This window comes from Rhinolophus sinicus, chromosome 11 (assembly GCF_057876585.1).
Source record: "Rhinolophus sinicus isolate RSI-liver-muscle chromosome 11, RSI-T2T, whole genome shotgun sequence".
Taxonomy (NCBI): Eukaryota; Metazoa; Chordata; class Mammalia; order Chiroptera; family Rhinolophidae; genus Rhinolophus; species Rhinolophus sinicus.
In genome coordinates, this window is record NC_142511.1 from 2,742,912 (window position 1) to 2,750,315 (window position 7,404).

The window sequence follows — 7,404 nt, forward strand, 5'->3', positions numbered from 1 at the left end:
GGAGAAGGGAGAAACGTGGGTGTGAAGGGAACAGAGAGCCAGGTTAGCATTTTAACTGGAGAGGCCAGCTCCGTAGGGCCTCTGCACCCACGAATACGCGGTGCACCAGACACGAGATCCATCCACTCCTAAGAATTACTTAGAGAGGGAAGTGGGACTTCAGCTACACAAAGCCAGCTCGTGGAGGTTTTACAGGAAAGAAAGGGAGGGGACCGATGTGAGTCTGTGACAGTTGTCTGAGTTCGCGAAGTACCGAGCTACTGGGTTGGTTCTGTGCTTAACAAGAGCGTTGGCCAGAGGAGTGTGGCAGAGGAGCGTTGGCCAGAAGAGTGTGGCAGAAGAGCGTTGGCCAGAAGAGTGTGGCAGAAGAGCGTTGGCCAGAGGAGTGTGACAGAAGAGCGTTGGCCAGAAGAGTGTGGCAGAAGAGCGTTGGCCAGAAGAGTGTGGCAGAAGAGCGTTGGCCAGAGGAGTGTGGCAGAAGAGCGTTGGCCAGAAGAGTGTGGCAGAAGAGCGTTGGCCAGAAGAGTGTGGCAGAAGAGCGTTGGCCAGAGGAGTGTGGCAGAAGAGCGTTGGCCAGAAGAGTGTGGCAGAAGAGCGTTGGCCAGAGGAGTGTGACAGAAGAGCGTTGGCCAGAAGAGTGTGACAGAAGAGCGTTGGCCACCGAGGCTGGAGGCTCGCAGCCAGCTCCCTCTCCCTCCTCCCTCACCTGGACCAGGTAATTCTTACCGTTGCATTTGTTGCCTTCATTCCGTTCTCACCCTCCCCCCACCCCTGAAACCAGGCCCCTCTTTTCCCCCCACCTGGCTGTTGCAATCGGCTGCAACCAGTTCCAGCCTCTGCTCCTTCTCGTCTAGTCTAGAACCACATTAATCTCCCCGAAGTTCTCAATTCTGGGTCTTTTTATTCCTCTCCTTTAAAATGTTAATGGCTCCCTGTTGCCTATGAAATGAAGATTAAATTTCTTCACATTCGAGGGCCACCTCACCCTGCGTTCCCATCCCCGTCTCCTCACGTACACACCTTCCATGTTTGTGCGAACAGCACCCCGTTCCAAGCACTCCTCTGTGCCCTTCCTCAGGCTTTACCGTCTGTCTCAGCATCCCCACCCCGCCCCCTGTCTCCCCATGAGATCCCAGCACCCTCCATGGTTCTTCTCTTGTATTAAACCACTGCCAGCCACCGTGGGCAGCCATAGGAGTCTCTAAAATCCTCTGAAGTTGCACAGCATTTTGTTTGCACCAGTGTTGGATGTTTACTGCAACCTGCCATCTGTTGTGGGAATTTGGCACATCAGGGTAAGGTTGACCACCTGTTAGCGTTGGAATTAAAGAAGGTATTATTTTAATATGCCTCAACAGTTCGTGGCATACAGCAGAATTTAGTAAGTGAATTGTACGTTGTTGTATGTAATTCTATAATAATAATAATATGTCATAGTTATTATTATAGACACCATGTGGTAAAGTGGTTAAGAACACAGCTTTGGAACCTAACTGAAGAACAAGCAACACTTTGTTGTGTATTTACCATGTTCCAGGACCCCTGGAAGCTAAGCGCTTTAGCACAGACTATGTACTTTATTCTCTTCAAAGTCTTATCATTTGCTTATTTACTTCATTTTCTGAAACATACATAAGGCCCTGGGAATTCAGCAGACATCAAGACAGATGACAACTCGCTCTGAGGGAGATAATGGTTTTATTGAGGAAGATAGGCAGTGTGCAGGCATTTAGAATACTTAGGGCACTACTGATTTACTTACTCTCTGCCTGCCTGTCCATCTCCCTGTGAGAACGGAAGCTCCATGGAGTAGCCATATCTCATTGCTGCATCCCCAGCACCTAGAAGCCAAGCCTAGCATACAGGGCACCTTCAACGAACACTTGTTGTTGCTGAAGGCAATAGGGCTTTGAAAGAACTAGACAAGGTGACGTGATGGAAAATAGTGGTGGGGAATGGGGTGATCGGGGAAGCATCTCGCAGAGAAGACGACATTTCAGCTGAAGCCTGAAGGATGAGAAGGGGCCAGCTAGGCAAGGACCCAGAGGAAAGTGCCCCCACACAGAAACTGATGGGGACGCGGAGGAAACGTGAAGTAATTAATTACCCGAGGCCAGATGGCCTCTCTATGTCAAAACCACAATTCAAGTAGAGACAGTCTGATTTCCGAGCCCACACACCTTACAGGGATGTGACATCTGTAAAGTGCTGAGGACAATCACTGGCATGTGATAATTGCTAGAAAAGCACCTTTGACACCCTCCACTGGGCTGTAAGTTTTTAAGCAATCTTGGTTTAAAAGTGTGGATTGTAGATTATATAGCTCATACGTTATAGATTATACAGTTAATCAGTGATTCAGCCCAGATCATTTTTAGGATCCAAAGAAATCGGTTTGTTTCTGTTTAGTTTCAGAGTGACCTTTTTCCTTTTTTTTCTCTCTGATGAGTGAGCAAGATGCTTAGGGTGTGATGGCAGAAAGGACGTCACAAGATGCCCTTGGTGGGGAGAATTCCAAGCTCCTGTGGGGGGTAGCAGTGCAGCCACCTCCCGGTGCCATCACTACACTGACGGCTGGGCAGCGTCGCTGAAAGCATTTCTCTCCTAGCCACGATGGCCGTTCAAGAGCTTCACTAGGCTCAGTCTTGTCAAATGTCCACGCTCGCCGAGGCTGGTGTGGAAGGGGTGGGAGGGGTGAGGAAGGCTGTCCCAAAGGCCATCACAGCGAGAACGAGCCCTGGCCCTGCTCCGACCTCCTTCACAGGGGGCAGCTAGGAGCTGTTTGGAAGACCAGGCATTCCTCAGAGGAACTCCAAGCGACAGGGCCGAAGGGCAGACAGCAGCTGTGAGTCACCGTCCTTCGCTAGACGTTGAGGATGTATGGCTTCCGTGGACCTTCGCCTTGTTAACGTTTCTCCAACAGGAGGACGAAGCGATGGCTTCCTGGTCCTGGCTCTGGAGGCCCCGAGAGGGCGCAGCAAGGAGGCCAGCGTTCTGCCATTCTTCCTTCTGGAATCCCATTTGGAAGGGCGGCCGAGCACCTCTCAGCCAGGCCCCACGTCACCCCACTGACCAATAGAATGCTGCAAAGCCTGCCTTCGTGTCCCCATTTTACAGATGGGGCGAGTCAGACTTCGATGTCGTGCCCAGAATCAACGTAAGTAGGGAAACGAGGGTCAGAACCTACATGCGTCTGATCTTCAAGCCACTTTTTCTACCACAGCATTTTGCCTTTAAGGAAGATCTCTGCCCAGAGAGGGATTAAAAGCACAATTGCAGAGAAATTTAGAATCTGACTGCAAGGCTGCTGACAGATTGGCCGTCCAGAAGATACAGTCCCTGAACAAAGCCGGGGCTCGAGCTGGCCCTCCTCCATGCTCTGCGCTAGCTGCTCTGTGATAAGCAGTCCAGTGCGAAAGAATGTGGGGACGATGACAAGCGCAGGCCCCCAGGGACTGCTGTGAAACAGGAGATTTACTGAAAGGGCACGATGTACAAAGAGCTTGAGATTTCTGCACGCGCTCTCTTCCTGACTCCTGGGAGAGAAGCCTTCCCTCCGGGGAGTCACAATATTTGCGTCTTTGAGACAGCTTTCCCCTTTGAAAGCTGCATGGCACAGGTAGCTACATAGCTCTTGATTTATTCCAAAGGCTGCTGGGGGAGATGGTACAGAGCTGGAGGTGTGTGTGTGTGTGTGTGTGTGAGAGACAGAGAGAGAGAGATATTAGGCAAATCTCATCCTCACAGGCTCTCAAACAGAGGGAAAAGTGGCCCCTATTTCATAGCAGGGGGTCAGGATGAATGGGGACTTCCGATACAGCCAGAATTTAGACAAACGGGCCTAAGAGGAGCCCCATTCGGTAGACAGGTATTATACTATGTTTATAATCAGTGACGATTGGGACCTGCCATAAAAGATCTCCCTCGTTGGTTTCATCCATTCATCCCTTCTTTCATTCAACAAGCATCCATGGAGTACTTACTGGGGGACAAGAATTGTTCGGGGTGCTGGAAATGCAAAGATGGATGAAACGCAGTGTCTTTCTGAGGAGTCTGAATACAGTCTAGTGAGTTCTCTTAACAAAGAAAGGCACTTCAGAGCCCAGAGGCCACTTGGGCTTGAAATCCCAGCCTTAGACGCATTCCTTTGAGTTAAGGCCCCGGCTACAGTTAAAATGTCTGTGAATTAGAGATAAGTCAGTGGTATGGATTAGCCCGTGTCCCTTTGAAATGAGACAGACACTGAGAAAGTAAGTTTTGAAGAGGGATATCAAAAGGTCCAGGAGGCTGTAAGTTGTGTCAGAGGAATTACAACTGCAATGTGAGGCCACTTGCACATCAAGAGAGGGGCTGCTTCTCTCGTTTCTCCTCTATTGTTTTAAGCCTCTTCAGAGAGCTGTCGCTGAGCTGCTGCGGTGAGTATCCAGAGCCCGGCTCCCTTCCCACTACAAAAAAAAATTTTTCTTTTTTTTCAAAGTCTGTGTGTCAGCAGTTCAGCCAAGCCGATCAAAGCTTTTTATTTGATCATGAAAATTACAGACTTTTAGGTGATAATCATTACTGGACACAAAAATGTTGTTTTTGCGATGATTGTAGATCGGGTGACTTTTTTTTCAATTGTCTCCACTATAATAAAATATTTTCACCACCCCGTAATAATAATATGAATGTAGCAGTCTAAAGTCTGGCCTTGCTGGCCTGGCCGTCCGTCAATGATCTGTTTTTAGACTGACTTCTGTCCCGATGAACGCCACATGACGTGTCGCGATTGGCCGTGAGGTACCCCCGGTACCCACTCGTCTCCCACATGACGGGCAAAACCAGCGGTGCTCACTGTGGAAGGCAAGTGAGCAAAACAACCTAATTCCACGGAGAGCATTCCGACTTGCCTTCCCTGTAGCCCGTAAAATGTCATTTCATTATCTTGTCATCTATCTATGTCAGATGACGGTTGTGCTGTGTGTATGTCAGTATGATACAGTTAGGAAACGTTCAAGAAAATTTTAGAATAAACTGGCATCAGATATTATACTTTCATCGTTTTTCTTGTTAAATAAAATTATATTTCTTCAAATATGGAGCTTTAAGTCCATTTTCAGAAATTTCCCCTCTTGATGTCCCCCAAAGATTTAGCTGCATTGGCTGTACCCTAAGCTATCCCCCCCATTTTCCCACAAAGTCTCTCGACTCATCTTTGAGAGCCTGGACTCCCCCCCCCCCAGGTATGCAGGACGCTCCACGGCCTTTATGTAGGTCAAAGCCAGCATGTCTCAGCTGTTGTGACTCTACACAGTGTCAGTGGCGAGCAACAACCAATGGAAGGCATTTCAATCACCATTTTACAGATGGAAAAACAGATTCAGGAATTAAATGAATCGCTCAAAGTCAACCAAGTAGGAAAGACACGGTAGAGAATCCATCTCCTAACCTGGAGCCTTGGTCCCACAATTTCTCTATTGTGTCACCTGAATGATTTTAGTCCTAGATCCAAAGCAAGATGTGAACGTATTTCAATTTTTAATTAAAAAATAATTGATAATTAAAATATGCCTATTACAACATCATAAACTTTTCTCTTTTTTACTGTTACGGGTCAGCAGCATGATTTTCCACAATTTTCACATCTGCACCTACCCTCTTAGACGTTAGGAACTTTCTGTAAAATTATCAATTTCCTTGGGGCGATTTAAAAAAATTTCCTCTTTAAATGGAATTCTGGTTTTCCTCAAGAACAGCTTTAAAATTTCTAGACAACACTTTTCCCCCCAAGCTTTCCCTGGGGTGGTGATATCTTTTTGCCTCATGTTGAGTGTGGGCTTTCGTGTACAAGAGTGGAACTCAAGAGTCCAATAAACATGAGTGTTGATTTGATTAGATGTAAGTACACTCCACGGGTGCCCATGGTCTAACTAACCTGTGATTACTCTTAAAAGCGTTCTGTTATTTTCTCCAGAAAGGAACTGGGTGTCTCTTTAAAGCACCCACTCATTTGTGTTTGTTTGTTGATCAGGGTCTGCTTTGTTTCTTGGTTAGATGTTGTGCATTTATCCCAGAATGTCACCGACAGTGTTCAGCGTCACCATGGGTGGAAGGTCACAGGTACTACACCAGGTATTTGTTCTGCATTCTCTTATTTCATATTCACAACAATCCTATGGGATAAGCATTTTGACACCCATTTCCCAGATAAGGAAAACAGTTTAGAGAAGTTTAATGACTTGTTCAAGGTCACACATCTAGGTTGGCAGGACTGACCTGAAAACACACTTCCGCCTAGATCTGGAGCCAACACCTTTTCCTGCAGCCTCCCAATTACCAAACGCTCTAGCAGGAATGGCATGGGATTTTGGAAGTCCACAGACTTTTCTGACGCTCCTAATTTACGTTATCTAGCGTTCCCAGACCCCCAAATCAAGGACTAACATCATAAAGAAACCCTGGGCACATACTTTGAAATTGAATAACCGATCACATTGATGTTTCTTTTGCTGGATGTCCTGATCATGGCTGGGGTTATTTTCTGCTTGTTTCTTCTTCCTCTGGGGAGATATATTTGCTCGGAAAGCATCTGTTATTTTCTGGGACAATTTTCTCGTCTGGCTCGCAGCCTGCCGTGGGTGTCGGATGTGCTTCCCCAGGTTTGTTGGCCCACATCATATCATTAATACTTACTGCTTGAGAATGTCCGCGTGAAGTGAGAATGGCCCTGGTTAGTAATGCCACGCTCAGCTTTCTCAATTAAGTTGCTGGTACTCGATGTCCTAGGTACTTTAAAGGAGACAGAAGAGAAATGGAGCCTCTATAATGCTATTCCGCAGAGGAGGTGCCCGAATCACAGTACCCATAAAGGAGATCTGTACCCACGAATCACAGGGGCTGCTGCTCAAGGGATGCTGGTGAGATTAGTGGCTTCTGCTCTCATTGGGAATGGAGCTGCTGTTTAAAGGGGCACCATTACCACCTCACACAAATAAAAAGGATTGTAAGGGGATACTATGAGCAACTATATATATAAAGGTATGTGTAACTGAACATATAAATGGGAATTACTGCATAGGAAAGGATTTTGAAAGCAGCAGCCATAAGAAAAAGGGAAATTTCTGACTATATAAAGACATAAACTAGCATAGCCCATTAATAATGGGTCCCATTCTCCATTCTGATCTGCACAAGTGTCCCCACTGTGAAGACAGACGCCTCAGGCCAGCTCAGCCAGCTGCCAGGCACAGGTGAATCATATCACTAACTCTTCCTCTGACACCACACTCACCTGGAACGCTTCTGATTATAAAGGAGTTTCCCCAGTGGTCTTCCTTCCGAGAGAGAGAGAGAGAGAGAGAGAGAGAGAGAGAGAGAGAGAGAGAGAAAGAGAGAGAGAGAGAGACTTTGAAAGCCAGGAGTCAG